At 41.4% G+C, this 17,150-nt stretch overlaps 1 protein-coding gene across 2 annotated transcripts in view; it reads right to left on the bottom strand.

The window, feature by feature from the left end:
- Positions 1-16,850, bottom strand: part of gdf5 (growth differentiation factor 5) — a 75,062-nt gene extending 58,212 nt beyond the window's left edge. Inside the window, exon 1 of one of the 2 annotated variants that reach the window (XM_043710863.1) lies at positions 15,758-16,850. The gene's annotated coding sequence lies outside the window, so the exon portion shown is untranslated. Of the gene's footprint in view, positions 1-10,952; positions 10,971-15,757 lie in introns of those variants that run through there. The other variant, XM_043710862.1, reaches the window with a different exon arrangement.
- Positions 16,851-17,150: the final 300 nt, after the last annotated feature.

The following is a 17,150-nucleotide window of genomic DNA, read 5'->3' as shown; positions in this document are numbered from 1 at the left end:
GAAGGATAAATCTGGAGCCAATCTTTTTGCACATTTATAAGCATTTATTTTTATGGCGAAATGCAAACATAGACCTTGCCACTGAACAACACTTACATTAAGGGAGAAATCAGAGTTAATGTCTTGGGTCAAGAGACCCTCTTCAGGTCTGAGGAAAGGTCACTTGACCAAGACATTAACTCTGATTTCTATCCTTAGATGCTGCCAGACCTGCTGAGCTTCTCCAGCAATTTCTGTTTCTGTTTCTGATTTACAGCATCCGCAGCCATTTTAGTTCATAGGATCCCTGCAGTATGGATTCAGACCATTTGGCCCTTTGTGCCCAGATTGACCTTCTAAAGAGTATCCCAGCCAAAGCCAACCCCCATCTGTAACCCTGCATTTCCCATGGCTAACCCTAGCAAATACATCCCTGGACAGTATGAATAATTTAGCATGGCCAATCCACCTAATCTGCACATCTTTGGACTGCAGAACAAAACCCACATAGATATGGGGCAAACTCTACACAGACAGTCACCTGAGGGTGGAATTGAACCTGGCTCCCAGGTGCTGTGAGGCAGTAGTGCTAACCACTGACCCACCATGTCACAGTTTCATTATATCCTGATATGTGGTGGCAAACATAAATAGGCAGTTAATGCCCACCTTCTGCATGTAATTAATTGCAATATGAGTTCAATTAACAAATTAACAAATAAGGGGTAAATGTAGGGGTATGGGTGTTATTCTTCCCATAGTGAATCACCTCACACTTAGCTACATTGAATTCCATTTGCCACCTTTCTGCCCAGCTCTGCAGCTTCTCTATATCCTGCTGTAACCTGCCACAACCTTCCTCACTGTCAACAACTCCTCCGACTTTCGTATCATGTGGGCGGCACGGTGGCAGAGTGGTGAGCACTGCTGCCTCGCAGCGCCTGAGACCTGGGTTCAGTTCCCGCCTCAGGCGACTGACTGTGTGGAATTTGCACGTTCTCCCCGTGTCTGCGTGGGTTTCCTCCGGGTGCTCCGGTTTCCTCCCACAGTCCAAAAGATGTGCAGGGTCAGGTGAATTGGCCATGCTAAATTGCCCGTAGTGTTAGGTAAGGGGTAAATGTAGGGGTATGGGTGGGTTTCGCTTCGGCGGGTCGGTGTGGACTTGTTGGGCCGAAGGACCTGGTTCTACACTGTAATGTAATGTAATCTAATCTAATCTAATGTAATCTAATCTAAAAAAAATTTAACTTCAAAGTGATGAGGTAGAGACTGTCCAGTATAAACTGAACAAAACTGTGGGATAAAGACTCATAGTAATATTTGGATCTTGGCTTCTGAACAATAGGAAAATTGACTTTACGTTTCAATTCTGTGGAAGGCCGGGTGTATCTTTTTTAAGGATCCAAAGTTCCCTTTGAACAATGAGCTAAGAAAACGTTATCTCCGATAAAATTCTGTGACTTTTGATCAATTAACAGCAAGCGGTCTGGGGAAATAATTGTTGGAGTGTTTAAGAGTTTTAGAATCCAGTCAGAGGGAAGAAGAGAGAGGGGGGATCCAGAAGCAGGTTCATTTCAGACAGGAGCAAGTCCCCACAGAGAGAAGATGTCCGAAGCAGCAGAGGAGCTGGCATTGAAATCATCACATCTGGGCAGAAGTCCTGAGTTACTTGGACGAAGATGAAAAACAAAAACCTGTGGAGATGTCAGGAAGGAAAATATTCAACAAAGCTGTGGAATACTTGACTTTGAGAAACCCATTTCAAATGGTAAGTTAGCAGCTTGTTTAAAACTACCAGGAAGAAACATTAGAAGAAAATAGCATCAAGTGAATGCAAAAATTAGCGAAAAAGAAACTAAATTACAATCTAACATGCTATGTGATTTATTTTTGTATAAGTCCATATAATATATACCAGAGAGTTGGATTTATATTGAGTCAGATATCTGGAAGTTTATTAATAACTGTGTACACTAATATGATATTTCAGACTTACATATAGAGTCTCAATGATATGTTTTTGATTCCTGAAGAAGGGCTTATGCCCTAAACGTCGATTCTCCTGCTCCTTTGATGCTGCCTGACCTGCTGCGCTTTTCCAGCAACACGTTTTTAAGCTCTCAATGGTATGCTTAGTTAGGTTATTATTACACATTACATACAAAGTTGAGTGGCTGATGAAGACCTCTTGTACCATGTGTCATGTGTAATAGCATGATGCAATCTAGCTGTCTTAAAGGTATAGATCTCTTTCTGAGATCTCTGCAATAATACAACACAATGTGTTAGGTGAGCAAGGTGTGGAGACAGGGATAAATATAACTATAACTATTCAAATATCTATAAGGTTGTTGCTGGGTAAAAGGCTGAAACTTTTTTTCTTATATTTATAATGAGACTGTTTAAAAAACTTCTTTTATGGTATAGTAGAACTTGTATTTTGTTCCTGTTAAAATACAGAAGCAGCCTCTTGCGAATGTGTTCAATGACTGAACTTAAGGGTTAACAAATTGAAAATTGGAACTTACAGTCTATTGAACAGCAACGTTCCTTGTAATTTGTTTTGGTGCTGTATGGATTGGCTTACAGAGGCACAAGCTATCTGTTGGCATGGCGATTGGTGTGTGCAAGGAGCAACCCAGCATCCACACGGTTTAGAGGGAATATTGCAAGCTAGATCTCTTTGTGGGAGCTGACTTGTCCAGTACAATCATCAGCTAGGATCATAACTCCTGAGCATTGGTAAAATAACAGAGGATTTGTGGGATGTGTTCAGTCAAGAATTTAATGTGGTGCAGAATCAACTGAAACTTTTCAGGTACAACAGCACTACTTGCTTATTAGGAGAGCCATAGATGGCAGAAGAGTTAAGAGACAACAAACCTAATAAGCAACTAAACATGTTAAAAATAAAATAGTTTGGATCCTGATGGATGGAAAAAATATGGAGAACAATATCAACATGAAAACGTTTACAATTATACCAGGACGAATAGTGTGGCCCGGAGCAAGGTAATATCTGCTAACAATAATATTGTCAATGGGAACCAGAAAATGTGGAATAACTACTTTGCAGTGGTATTCACAACAGAAGAGGAGGTCAATATGCTGGGCATCTCCAAGGAAATGAACACTGAGTCAGAACAGGAACTCACCCAAATATATTTAACCAACAAGACAGGAATGGAAAAACGTACAGCATTAAAGACAGACAGATTCACAGAAGCAGATAGTTTCAATTCTAGGGCTTTCAGACTGAGAATATTGCATATGTCCTAACTATAGTTTTCCAAAACTCTCTTAATTTGGGAACTGTTCCTTTTGATTGGACAATTCAAAGGACATCTAGTTACAGTTGTTGAGTTAAGTGGGTATGACGTTCTACCTTATCAAGCAATTCCTGCACAAGGACCAGCTTCTCTCTGTATCAATAAGCAGCTCCCATGTTAACATGTTCAACTATACTGACTGTTAACCTGTGACTGTCTGATCTGGCCGACTGCTTCAGTTTATTTTTCTGAATAATGAAGAAAGAGAGAGAGAGAACTATCTCTAAAACATTCAAGCAATTTCTGAAGGTGTTATGTACTTATTAGACAAATTTTTTTGACACTATCTTAGGTGAGGTAGGTCTCCATATTCAACAATGAAGGATTTATGATTCATCATTTCTCATTGTTGATGTGGTGATTGGACCAGGGTTGGTCAGGGAGATCTCATTGAGCATGAGTTTCCTGACTGGGGCTGTTACCTGGGCCAATCAGAGAGCCCTGGCTGACAGATATAAGCAGGAATCTCAGAGATTCTTCTCACTCTAGGGACTGGCTCTGATTGAGCTGGTCAGAGTCCATGTACTGTGCACCTCGAAATAAAAGGTGACTTGGTGATGAGATACTAGCTTCCACACAGTTACTTCAGTTGAGGTACTGTCACTTTCTAAGATCAGCTGAATATATCTCCGTCATAAGAGGAAGTCTTCACCTTTGATCACTGGGTAATGTTAGGATAGGTCTTTGGCTGTGAAGCTCCTTCCTGGACAAAATGCCAACAGGTACCCATCCAATATTAGCTCTCACCATCATGTCTTTCATGCCAGCTGGTCTGGAACTGGCTGGATTATTTTTCTGAAAGACCACAATCTCTAATTCCTGTTGGCATGCAAGATTGACGGGAGTGAGAAATGGACTATTTGGCTGAGATGTCAGATGTCATTGGCAGCATGTTGCAAACCAGGAATTAGCACCTCCAGGACAGCAGTGGGAGAAAAAAAAATCAGGAAAAATGTGTGTTGTGAAAAGCGGGTGGGGGGGGGGCAGTGGCAGTAGGTAGTACTTATGGAATTTGCCGGGATATCTCGCAGCTGCTTGTAAGTTGAGGTGAGTGTTATTTCTTGCACTGATTGGCAAACAGTGCAAGTTTGAGTGTTGGCGGAGAATGAAAATTCTAACTTTCAAGATATAGAAATAATAAAAAATTAGCCCAAATATTTCATTAAATCATATCCCAAACTGTTAGCTGTCAGTTTTGACTGAACAGAGAGGTAATGATGTGACTGTACTAACAGTGGACAGAATTTCTGGACACCTGAATAAATACTGTTGCAATTAAGGGTGACAAGGTTTTGCCTTTTATATTAGCAGGAGATTAAAATATAAAAACACAGCATTGACTAAGCACTGTTGTTACATTTGGACAGTAACTAGATTACATTGTTAAGGCTGCAGTAAAATCAGTTCCTGTCACAGGGGAAAAGGAAAGTAATGTTGCCACAGAATTTTAAGTACCCGTCAAAGTTATCAGGAATTTTCCCTTTTAACATTTTCTTGTGGAATGTTACAACCATATGAAGTTGTCTTTTCCTCTCACCCTTCCCCCAACTCCTGGGATAAAAAAGAACAAGGATCTGAATATTGGAGTAGGCCATTCAGCCCCTTGAGTCTATCCTATGAACACACAAATTCCCGTCACTTATCTCAGCCTGTATAGCTGATGCAAGCCATAACGTCACTTTGTGTGAATGTACCAGAGATGAAGAGAAAGCACTTGCATTTGTATGGCACCTTCTATTGCCTCAGGTTGTCCCAAAGTGTTTTAACGCCAGTGAAAACTCAGGGCCAATCTCAGCTGGGTCAGGTATGCTGCTAAAGCTAGTGACAGAAGTGAAAAATGTTCCACTGCATAGTGTTAATAAATTCACAAACACAAAGAAGTTATCAGTGGAAGCTCAGTCCCACAAAGTGACTGCAGCTATCTTCCAACCACAGGGCACCATTTTGTATACCATCACTTCCTTGCCACATGGTCATACAGCACTAAAGTAACCAGAAACACCTGGAAGAGGGAACAGCACATTGAGGTGTAGAAAGTTTTGAGGAGTTTAGAGAAGATTTGAGGAAAAGGAAATTCACCCAGAGGTTGGTGGATACCTGGGACTCACTGCCTCAACAGGATGGTAGAGGCAGGACCCCTCAAAAAAATTAAGAACAGTTTAAAAGAACACTCGAAACACCAGAGGACGCAAAATTATGGGCCAAGTGCTGGGAATTGGGATTAGATTAGATGGGTGTTTGATGACCAGCATGGACACAATGTACTAACAGGCCTCTTTTCATGCTTTGTGTGAAAGTAAGATTTTTAAGAGTGTTTAAATCCACCTCAGGAAGTAATAAGCTAGAACAGCAATGACATTGTGTCCCCAGGATGCGAATTCTGCCCATTCAGAGCACTTTCTTGCTGATCAAGTTTGTAAATTAACAACAGCAAAGTAAGTTGAATCTCACGTTGGGACTGTTGAGTGCTGTGTGGACCTTGTTGTGCCTGTAATCGTAGCTGCTGAATGGCCAACTGTAACTTTACCTTTGCATTGCAAAGTTGACCAAATAGTGGGTGAAAAAGATAATGAAAATATACCAGGTCAATACCTCACCACAATGCTGGTTAGCTGATATTTGTCACTATTGTAAGCAGAGCAAAGGATCTCTCCTTGGTCTCCTGGCTATCTCTAAAACCAGAGCATCATTGTGGTACAGAAAAAAGACCATTCGGCCCATCCAGTCCCTTCCGGATCTCTGTAGAGCAATCAAGTGAGTCTCCCCCTTGCCCTACAGATTGGTTCCCTCAAGTCCATCCATCTATAACCATTCACCATCTCTGCTTCCTCCCAAAAACAAAGGAAAGGTGTTCTTATGTTGTTTGATGTTTTGGGAGCTTACACTGTACAAATTGGCTGCTGCATTTCCTCACCATGGAGACTAAGGAACTGCAGGTGCTCGATTCCAATGTAGACAAGCAGGCGGCTGGAAGAACACAGCAAGCCAGGCAGCATCAGGAGGTGGAGAAGTCAACGTTTCAGGTGTAACCCATCTTCAGATCCTGGAGTAGTGTTATACCTGAAACGTTAATGTCTCTACCTCCTGATGGTGCCCTGGCTTGCTGTGTTCTTCCAGCCTCCTGCATTTCCTCACCACAGCAGAGATTGCTCTTTAATATGTACTTCCTTCTAAAACAACCTGGGATGTTGCGAAGTACATTGCAAGTCCTTCTACTAGGAACACGTGAAAAGGCCATTCAGCTTCCCTGACTGTATTTATTGAATCAAGCAGGATTCACGGTGGCTGATTTGTCACCTCACTTCATGTCCTTCCATTTGCCCCATAATCTTATATAGCTCTCAAATGTAAAATTATTAGTTTAACTTGTACCTTCTCTGTTTTCTAAGAGAGTTTCTTAGCTGTCATGCAACCAATCTTCCAATCAAGTCGATGATTTCCTTTTAATATAGATAGTAGTCTGTCAAGTGAAACCTTCTGAAAGTCCTAATAAACCATATCCACAGCTTTCCTTGTCTATTGCTTTAATTAATTTCACAAACTGATAGACATGACTTAATCTTTACAAATCTATATTAACTCACTTGGATATGCACAACCACTCAACTTTTAATTACCGACTCCAATAGCCTGTCCGTGACATTCGATGAACAAGTCTATGGTATTCTAGTTTCTCTCTCACCTTTCTTCAATAATCGTTCCTCAGTTTCACTCCTTCCATTTCTTTTGTTTCTTTTGTGATCTCTGGTGATTGACACACTCACTGAAGGGAATCGTTTTCCTGTACCAACTCTATTACAGCTTCTCTTCATCTTGAAAATTGTACCATGGCAGATCATGTTTACTCTCTGGTTAATCATCTTTAAATCCCACCATCCCCCATTCCAAGCAGAACCATCCCAACATTTCCTTATAACTCTAGCCCCTCATAACATCCTCCTTTACCCTTCTTGTTCTAAGGTCTTTCCTGAAATGTGGGACTCAGAATCTTCATTTTTATTGATTCATGGCATGTGGGTGACAAAGCCAGCATTAATTGTCCATCTCTAATTACCCTTGAAATGAGTAGTTTGCTCAGCCATTTCAGGAGGCGGTTGAGAGTCAACTATGTTGCTGTGGGTCTGGAGTCACATATAGGCCAGACCAGGTAAGGATTCCCTTCCCTAAAGAGTATTAGTGAACGAGTTGGGCTTTTACAACAGTCAACGATGATTATATGATTTGAAAAGTGTGGTACTGGAAAAGCGCAGCAGGCCAGGCAGCATCCGAGGAGCAGGAGAATCGACGTTTCTGAAGAAGGGCTTATGCCCGAAACGTTGATTCTCCTGCCCCTCGGATGCTGCCTGGCCTGCTGCGCTTTTCCAGCACCACACTTTTCAACTCTGGTCTTCAGCATCTGCAGGCCTCACTTTCTCCTCATGATTATATGATTGCCATAAGACCATAGTGAGTTCAAGTTCACTGTCTGCTATGGTGAGATTTGAACCCACATCCCCAAAGTATTAACCTAGGACTCTGGATTACTGGTCCTGGGGCATTATCACAAAGTCACCATCATCCCCTAAAGCAATGCCCACTATACTCCTGGGAAGGGCTAACCAGGGATCTCTAGCATTTCAACAAGATCTTATTGTTTTAATATTCACTACCTTCATCTACAAATCCAAATAATCTATTTATATTTTAGCCACATTATTAGTTTGCAGCATCATCTGTGAGAATTTGTGTACATTAACACCAAGCTCTATCTATTCACCTACACTTTTTGTAACATTTATAGAATTCCATCTTTCCGTTTTGGTGATCTCAATGTGCACCACTTTATACTTCTCAGCACTGGCCCCTATCCTGCTGTGTTTCTGCTCATTTCATCTCCGTCACCTTGAAGTCTACAATTTCTACCTAATGTTATTTCCTTAACCAAAGCTATAGTCCTGACCACTGGGGAGCACCAGTGCAATCTACCTCCAGGTCTGAAACCCAACCACATGTAGAGTGAATAGTTAATACAAAAATTGCCATTGATGTAATCATGATACTGAGAGGACATTCAGAGGAAGAGAGCATCTGAGATGGAAACTGAGAGAGAAGCATGGTAGACCATGGTAAGTGGTACAATGGGAATAGAGACTTGGAATAATTTTACGTTCTGGTTACTTGGAGGGTAGAGCAGATGAGGACAACCAACCATGGGGATTGGGGGCTAACTGAGTCTTAGGATAAGGACAAACTAAATCATGTGCAGACTGTATACCTCCCACCATCATGTTCAACTCTATCCAAAACCATTATTCACCACCACCTCCTGACACTGACACTGAGTGGATTCCATAGTTTCTTAAAATTCATTCACAGGATGAGGGTGTATCTGGCAAGGCCATCCTTAATTATCCAGTACATAGTTAAGAGTCACATTGCTGTGGGTCTGGAGTCACCTGTAGGCCAGATCAGGTAAGGATGGAAGATTCCTTCCCTAAAGGACATTAGTGAACCAGATGGGCTTTGCCCCCAACAATTGACTCATGGTCATCATTAGACTCCTAATTCCAGATTTTATTGAATTCAAATTCTACCCTCTGCAGTGATGAGGTTTGAACTCAGATCCCTAGAACATTACCTGCGTTTCTAGAGTAATAGTCCAGCAATAATACCACTAGGTCATCACTCAATTTCTCCTCAATTCCTTTGGTAACTACCTTCTTAACAAACACGCTGCATGGCTCTGTGTTGAATGCCTTCTGTATCCAACATCTATCATAATATCCTGATTAACTTTCTACGTTGCCTCGTTGATGAATTTCATCAAGCTCATCAAGCACAATTAATCTTTAACTGCCTCATGCTGGTCCTCGATCTTGTTCTTAAATATAGAAAAATGGTGAGATAAATAGGAAGAATTTACAGCTCTTATTGGGTTTTGACACGGGGTTGAAAAGTGCGAGAGATTTTTGCATTTTCAGAACACAGGCAAGGACAAAAACAATCAACAAAAATTAATAAATGGCAGAAGGAAAGACTGCAACTTAGGAAAGCATTTTGGTTTTTTTTTTGTCTAACAGGGTCAGAGTGAAGGAAGCCTTTCTGTTTCAATAATGTTCTTCCCTTATGGACACCGTCAGTTCTCACACAGAGTACAATAGCAGGAAGGGAGCTGACTGCATGAACCTTGGATCACCAATACCTCTCTATGTACTGCCTCAGAAGTCACCAGTAACCTGAATGCTGAATCAGACACATTGGAATGACAGTTCCACAGGAGGGGAAATGCAGGAAGCCAGTTACAATCACAACAGAACTTAGAAGCTGAATTAAATTCTGCTCAAAAATTATTTTCTCCCAAGGCTAACTGTAATCAAGCAGCTATAAAAGATAAAATGTTTGGTCATAGAGTTACAGAGTTGTACAGCATGGAAACAGACCCTTCAGTGCCAGATGCTCAAGCCAACCAGATATCCTAAAGAAATCTAGTCATTTGCCAGCACTAGGCCCACATCCCTCTAAACCCTTCCTATTCATATATCCATCCTTATGCTTGATAAATGCTGTAATTGTACCATTTTCCACCACTTCCTCTGGCAGCTCATTCCATACACACATCACCCTCTGCTTGAAAAAGTTGCCCCTTTAGGTCCCTTTTAAATCTTTCCCCTCTTACCTTAAACCTATGCCCTTTAGTTTTGGACTCCCCTGCCCTGGGGAAAAGACCTTGACTGTTCACCCTATCTATGCCCCTTGTGATTTTATAACGTGTTTACAAAATAGAAAGGGGGATCTTTTGGCCCAAGCAATTAGTGCTAACATTTCATATTTTCTCCTCTTGGTCTGTCAGCATGTCTTCTTCTATCGCCATTTTTATCCAGCTTTGTCCCAAACCTATCTTTTATATTTGCCTCAGCAGCCTCTTGTGGTGGTAAATCCTGCATATCACTGTCTGGGTAACATTTCTCCTGAATTTGTCTTTATTCATTCACAGGATGTGGGCATCACCTGCTAGGCCAGCATTTATTACCCATCCATAATTGCCCAGAGGACAGTTAAGTGTCAATTGCACTATAGCATCAGAGGCAAGAGTTTGAGAATAGAGTGTTATGATGGAGGATTTAAATGCTAAAGGATGGGAAATGTCTCAACTGCCATGATATATGTGGACAAATCAGATCTCAGAATGATTGACTTCTCATATTTTGCTATTTTTAATCTAATGTAGTGGTCTTCTGCTGAAACTAAAGCAGCCAAGCCACAGGCTAGATTTTAACAGTAAAACAGATGTTATTTAAATAAAAGAAAGAAAACCAAGGTATCTACACATAACATGGCTTAAAAGTTCTCAAATAATCAATAAAACTTAATCCCATGTATTTCCCAACACAAAGTAGAGAAATTTTCCTTCGGTATCAGGCATGCAACCACCTTTTACTCAGTCCTAGTCCTGTGAGCTGTGAGACCTTTTCTCTTGGCCATTCAGACACCAAGTGCGTAGATTTTCTCAGCTTTGAATAACCAATATAGATTTTTAACCAAACACTCCTGTCTAGGCATTTGCACAAACTGAAACTCTTACACTGTGGGATAATCCAGGACCGGGGGTATTATCTCAGAATAGAAGTAGTCCATCTAAGACAGGAATTAGGGAGAATTCCTCACCTCAAAGTGAATTTGTGATTTTTCGTTACTGCAGAAGACTGCTAAGGCTGGGTCATTAAATATATTCCAAGCTGAAAATAGACAGATTTAAATCAGTAAGGGAAAAGGCAGGAAAATGGAGTTAACTATTGTCAGATCATCCATGATCTTATTGAACGGTGGAGCAGACTCGATGGACCGAATGGCCTAATTCTGCTCCTAGGTCTTGTGGTCTTAAATGTTTTGAACCAATTTCTTTTTCTGGGAGAAGCTAAGCACAAACCTAACTTCATTCAGGCCTCTTTCAAACTGGGTCAGAAGCTTTGAACTAAGTTTTTTAAAAAAAACTTCCTCGTCCTAGCTTCTGCTAGGGTAATGTTTTATTTTGCTTGCTCTCTCATAAACCCCACAATATAAACCAATTTCCATTAACCCACCCCAAGGAGCCCTTGGTTAACTGCTGTCTGACACACACTAATTTCAAATCATGGTTCCAAAAGTACTGACCCAGACTAGTTAGTGATTAAACCCCTTCACACAAATAAACCAAAGCCATATGCCACTAGTTTAAATCTAAATTCTAAAGAAATACTAATACATATATGAATCACACATCTTTCATTGCAGGAGCATAAACCACAGAGTGGGTTGTCTGTGCCAGATCGCTGTTTTTTGTGCTGCATAATACATTATAATGGACTGGAAATCGTTTAGTGTGTTAGTTAAACTCACGGAAACATAGCACTGGATTTAACGTGTTCATACAGCAGTGCATGGGATTGTTAAATCCGTTGTTGTACCTGCCCAAACCCATATCTGCCTGCCCCAGCTCCGGACAAAATGTTAACACCAGTGGGAGTGTTGAAGGGTTACACGGCTACAAGTGACTGGGCCTGGGAATTAAACATTCAAGGACATTTGCTGTTCACGGACAACAGACAACACGTAGGAGTTGCACTGATAATAAAGCATAGGATCAGTTATTTCATAAGCCACGGTCTCAGAACGGGAGAACAATGTTTTAGATAGAACTAAGAAATAACGAAGGCATCAGGCACCGGTTGGAGTTATTTGCAGGTAATCACAGCAGTGGTCGTGAGGGGCATAATATTAAACAGGAGATGAAAGAGGCATGTAACATGGACATGGGTGATTTCATTCTGCACATAGACTGGGTAAACCAGCTGAACACCAAAGCTGTGGAGGATGAGCTTCTAGAGTGTGTTTTTCTAGAGCAGTGTGTTGAGGAGCTAGTTAGAGGGCAGGCATATCTGATTTAACATTATGTAAAGAATCGGGCTGAGTAATAATCTTATTGTAAAAGAGCCTTGAGGGAATGAGTGAACCAAAATGATAGAATCTTGCATTATATTTGAAAGGGAGGTTGTTCATTCTGATGTTAAATTTGGATACAGTTAATTATGAAGATGTAAGGCACAATTTGGCTGAGCTGGACTGGGAAAATACATTAAAAGGCATGACTGTACATAGGCAAAGAATTATTACACAACACACAGCAACTATATCAAGGTGCAAAAACATAAAAAGGTCAGTCAACTGTGGCTAACAAAGGGACTTTGGCTTGAAGCAGATTAAAAGAAATGGTGTATACAAAGTTCCTAAAAGATAGCAGTAATTCTGAGGATTGGAAGGTTTATAAAGTACAAGAGAGGGGCACCAAAAAACTGAAAACAAAATAAAGAATGAAATATGAATTCAATCCAGCAAAAAATGCACTGTAAAAGCTTCTGTGATTGCATAGAAAGAAAACATTTTGTTAAAATGACTGTGGGTGGATTATAGGCAGAATCATGGTAACTTCTAATAGAGAATAGAGAAATGACAGAAACGATTAGTTCGTGTCTGTTTTCACTGAGGAAGATATAAGAAATCTTCCAGAACTTGCGATCCAAGTGGCTGGGCAGAATGAGGAGCTGTAGGGAACGAGCATCAGTAACAAATATAAGCAAATTACTGCGGATGCTGGAATCTGAAACCAAAAGAGAAAATGCTGGAAAATCTCAGCAGGTCTGGCAGCGTCTGTAAGGAGAGAAAAGAGCTGATTTTTCGAGTCTAACTGACCCTTTGATAGTTAATACATCTCCACGCCCTGATATCTTATATCCCAGCGTATTGAAGGAAGTGGCTATAGTAATAGTTAACTCATTAGTAAATATCTTCCAAAATTCTATATATTTTGGAGTCATACCTGCAGGTTGGAAGGTGCCACCACACTATTTAAGAGGTGAACGAGTGAAAAAAATGGAACTCCAGGCTTGTTAGCCTTACATCAGTGGTCAGGAAAATACTAAAATCCATTACACAGGATGGGTTAAATAGACAAATCCCCTTCCCACCCCTGTCATCCAGATAAATACCAATTTTTCCTTAATCTTCCGAAGAAGGGTCACTGGACTCAAAACATTAACACTGTTTCTCTCTCCACACAGGCTGCCAGACCTGCTGAGTTTCTCCAGCATTCTCTATGCATTGTTTCAGATTTCCAAGCACCTACAGTTCTTGGTTTTATAACATTCCCTGTTTGATAATGACCTGATTGTGCATGAGCAGCATGGATTTATGAATTGAAAGTCATGTTAATGAACGTGTTGATGTTTTTTGGATATTGATGAAGGAGAATTGTTGAATGTAGTATACTTGGATTTTTAGAAGACTTTTGTTGAAGTCCCCCCACAGGAGGCTGGTTAGAAAAATTAAAACAGACGGGATATGAGGTTCGTACTGGCATGGATTAATGATTAGCTACTAGACAGAGTAGGGATAAATGGATCATTCTCATGTTGACAGGATGTGACTTAGTGAGGTACAATGAGGATCTGTATTCATCCCTGACCTGCTCACAAAATATATCAATCATCTGGAGTTGGGGACCAAGTATCATATTTCCAAACTTGCGGATGATATGAAGCTAAGTGGAAATGTGTGTTGTGAGGAAGATGGAAAACAGCTTCGGGAAGATTTGAACAGGTTTAGTGAGGGACATGGGTGAGGTCTCTTCTGGAATACTGTGTCCAGTTCTGGTTGCCCTGTTTTTCAAAGGATATTCTTAAACTGGGGAGGATTCAGAAGAGAATTAACAGAACGTTGCTGGGAATGGATGGTTGATTTATAAGGAGATGCTGGATAGGCTGGGACGTTTTTCACTGGCGCGTAGGGGGTTGAAGGGTGATCTTATAAAGGTTTATAAAATCATGAGGGGTATAGACAAGGTGAATGGTAGGTGTCTTCTCCCTAGGGTGGGGATTTTGAAACCAGAAGCATATTTTTAAGGTAAGAGGAGAAAGATTTTAAAAAATACATGAGGAGCAATTTTCTTACACAGAGAATGGTTCGTGTGTGAAATGAACTTCCAGAGAAAGTGGTGGATGTGGGTACAGTTACGATAATTAAAAGACATTGGGATAAGTACATGAATAGGAAAGGTTTGGAGTGATATGGCCCAAACACTGGCAGGTGGGACTAGTTTAGTTTGGGATTACAGTTGGCTATGGACTGGTTAGACCGAAGGGTCTGCTTCCCTGCTGTGTGACTCTATAACATGACAGGAGGGATATCATGTGGATAAATATGAGATTATTCACTGTGGTAGGAAGAACAAATGCACAGTGTATTTCTTAAACAATGAGAGATTGGAAATTGTACAAAGGGACTGACGCATCGTTGTTGCTAAGTCTCTGTACGCTAAAAGGCAGCTGCACCAAGCTATTAGGAAGGTTACTGGAAGGTTAACCTTTATCATGAGAGGGTTTGAGTACAGGGGAGTGAAACCTTATGTCCATTATATCGGAGCTTGTACCCAGATGCTGTGCACAGTTTTGATCTCCATATCTCAGGAAAGATACAGAGGGGGTTCACCAGGATTATTCCCAGGACAATGGGATAGTCCAAAAAGGAGGGATTGTATTCCCTAGTGTTTAGAAGAGAAAGGGGTGATCTCATTGAAACCTACAAAATACTTCAAAGAGATAGCCAGAATAGATGCAGGTCAGATGTTTCCCCAAGTGGGTGAGTTTAGAACCAGGGAACATCATTTTCAAAAATAGACTGATGCCACTTGCTTCCAAGATGAGGAGTTCTTTTTTCAAGGGGTCATGAACTTTGCAATTCTCTACAATAGTGGGCTGTGGAGGTAAAGATGGATAGATTTCTGATGGCCAGTGGGAACAGGGTTATGGGGATAAGGTAGGTATTTTCAATCGTTCATGATGGCATTGAATGTCAGGACAGGCCTGATGGGCTGAATGGCCTACTCTTTTTCCTTTGTTGATTTAATCTTCATAAATGACAACTTGCGTACCATGTTTCCATGGGCACTAAACTGTTGACAGGATACCAACACCTTGGAGTGGGTGCAGATGAGATTCATTCAAGAGATCCCAGTGACGCCAGAACCTTAGTGAAGTGAAAAGGCAAGAGATTCTGTTCACTATCACAGAGGGAAGGTTAGGAGGAGATTTGATTGTGCTGTTCCAAACCATTCTTAGATTTCTCAGAATAAATAAGGAGAAGGTATTTCCAGTGGCTGGATAACTGGTAAACAGGAGACATACATCACATAATTGTTATTGCATGAAATAGGCTATTCAGTCCATCAGAACAGCACTGGCTCTATCACGTAATGCCAATTTCTTGCCTTTTCCCCATATTTCCCCATAGCTGACTGTAATCCACCACATAACTATTCAAGTAATAAACCTAATGCCTCTGAATGATGGCAGGTACTTGGCCAAAAGACCAGAAGCAAACTGAGGAAACACCTATTTATATCGCCAGTTATTACTACAATGGTTGATTATGTTGCTTACACTCGCTCAGGCGACATCTCAATTTTCAAATTCTCAGCCTCGCTTCGGAATCCCACGTGGCCCCTCCACCACCATTCCAATTATAGGCCATCATTCCTTCCAGCTCACTGTCCTCCAACCCTGACTGCCCCCTCTGTTTGCGTGGGATGGAGGTTGCTGGGGACCAGGGATCTCACACACCAGTCAGAGCGGGGTTGGAGGGGTTGAGACGATGGGGAGAAGAGAGTCCCCTGGGTCAGTTCCATGGAGGAAGACCAATGGATTGAAGGTGCCTTCAGCCAGTAGTGAAGTAGATCCTGTGTCTTGCCCTGATTGATGTCCCTGGTGTTGAAGGTCGTGCCCACAGAGAGCTCCTGCTCAACCAAAGGTTGGTAGCTACTCTTCACCACCAGTCTCAGCTCCAATGAGGCAAAGATGGAGTGCATCAGAGAGGTCAGGGATGGGTGGATATGGTGCTGGCTGTGGAGTGGTGCTGAGTAAGGGGATGTGCCTGTAGTGTCATTGTATGTGCAAGAGACAGTTTATGTGTTTTTGGTTATTTGTTCAGGGTTAAAAGTCAGTCACAATGCTGTGGGTCTGGTGTCACATGGAGGTGAGATTTCTTTCCCTAAAGGACATTATTGAGCATGATGGAGTTTTGTGACAGTTGGCATTGGTTACATAGTCATTATTACACCCCTTTTTTTAATTGAATTCAAATTTCACTATCTTCCATTGTGGGATTCAATCCCAGGCCCTCAGAGCTTTGGCCTGAATTCCCAATCTTGGGACATTATCACTACATATTTCCCTCCTTAAGGAAGGGAGGTGAGTGTGCACATGTGTGCGTGTGTATGTGTGCGTGTGTATGTGTGTGTGAGAGAGAGAGAGAGACAGAGTGGGATGATGCATCTAAGGGTGATGGTGTGTGTTTGTTCAGGTATGTGAAGGTGTTTGCGAATGTGTCAGCGACTGTGATAGTTTATGTATCTGTATCTGCAAGGGTGTGCGTTAGAGTGTATGTATGTTCCAGTTGTATCGGACTTTGGTTCAGCCACATTCAGAATACTGCGTACAGTTCTGGTCACCACATTACCAAAAGGATGTGGATGCTTTGGAGAGAGTGCAGAGGTGGTTCACCAGGATGTTGCCTGTTCTGGAGGGAGCTAGCTATGAAGAGAGGTTGAGTAGGTTAGGATTATTTTCATTAGAAAGACAGAGGTTGAGGGGGGACCTGATTGACGCCTACAAAACCATGTAAAGTATTGACTGGGTGGATAGCAAGAAGCTTTTTACCAGAGTGGGGAACTCACCTACCTGAGTGTTTGTGTTTGTGTGTGTGTATATCGGTATATCTGTGTGTCTGTATGTGTGTGTGTATCTGAGTGTTTGTGTTTGTGTGTGTGTCTGTGGA

Source organism: Chiloscyllium plagiosum, chromosome 20 (assembly GCF_004010195.1).
Source record: "Chiloscyllium plagiosum isolate BGI_BamShark_2017 chromosome 20, ASM401019v2, whole genome shotgun sequence".
NCBI lineage: Eukaryota > Metazoa > Chordata > Chondrichthyes > Orectolobiformes > Hemiscylliidae > Chiloscyllium > Chiloscyllium plagiosum.
The sequence above is the reverse complement of the archived record's forward strand: the minus strand, read 5'-3'. Positions and strand labels throughout refer to the sequence as shown.